Source organism: Colobus angolensis, unplaced genomic scaffold, assembly GCF_000951035.1.
Source record: "Colobus angolensis palliatus isolate OR3802 unplaced genomic scaffold, Cang.pa_1.0 Scaffold750, whole genome shotgun sequence".
In the NCBI taxonomy this organism is placed as follows: domain Eukaryota; kingdom Metazoa; phylum Chordata; class Mammalia; order Primates; family Cercopithecidae; genus Colobus; species Colobus angolensis.
In genome coordinates, this window is record NW_012121266.1 from 26,906 (window position 1) to 27,327 (window position 422).

General features: G+C 55.9%; 1 protein-coding gene across 1 annotated transcript in view; it reads right to left on the minus strand.

Moving 5' to 3' along the window:
- Nucleotides 1-422, minus strand: part of TTLL12 (tubulin tyrosine ligase-like family member 12) — a gene marked incomplete at its 3' end in the record, with an annotated part of 32,701 nt that overhangs the window by 5,596 nt on the left and 26,683 nt on the right. The window lies entirely within an intron of this gene.

The following is a 422-nucleotide window of genomic DNA, read 5'->3' on the forward strand; positions in this document are numbered from 1 at the left end:
CTGTTTTGAAGTTAATGTGGCAGAGGCGAGTCCTGGGTTCGAGTCACGATGTTGGACAGTCCAGGTTCAGAACCTGCTCCCTCCGATCTGCCGAGAGAGGGCAGCAACCCGTACCCTTGTGACTCCTGGTTCCTCATCTTCAGGACTGGACCACACCGTCCACCTCACATTTGTCGTTAAAATTAAATGGCATAATTTGGGTGTTTATTATGTGCTAGTTCTTTCCTCTCACGTGGAAAAAGGATGAACCCAGGGCCTCCAATCTCACACGGGCACACCAAGGGCCTCCATGAGGCCTCTGCCCCAGAAGAGGTGGAGGGACCTTAGGCCCTGGCCAAGTCACCACCAGACTCATGTCTCAGCAAGAGCCCCTGGGCTGCCCGGCTGGGGCAGAAGCCAGCAGGGAGGAAAGCCCTCAGGCC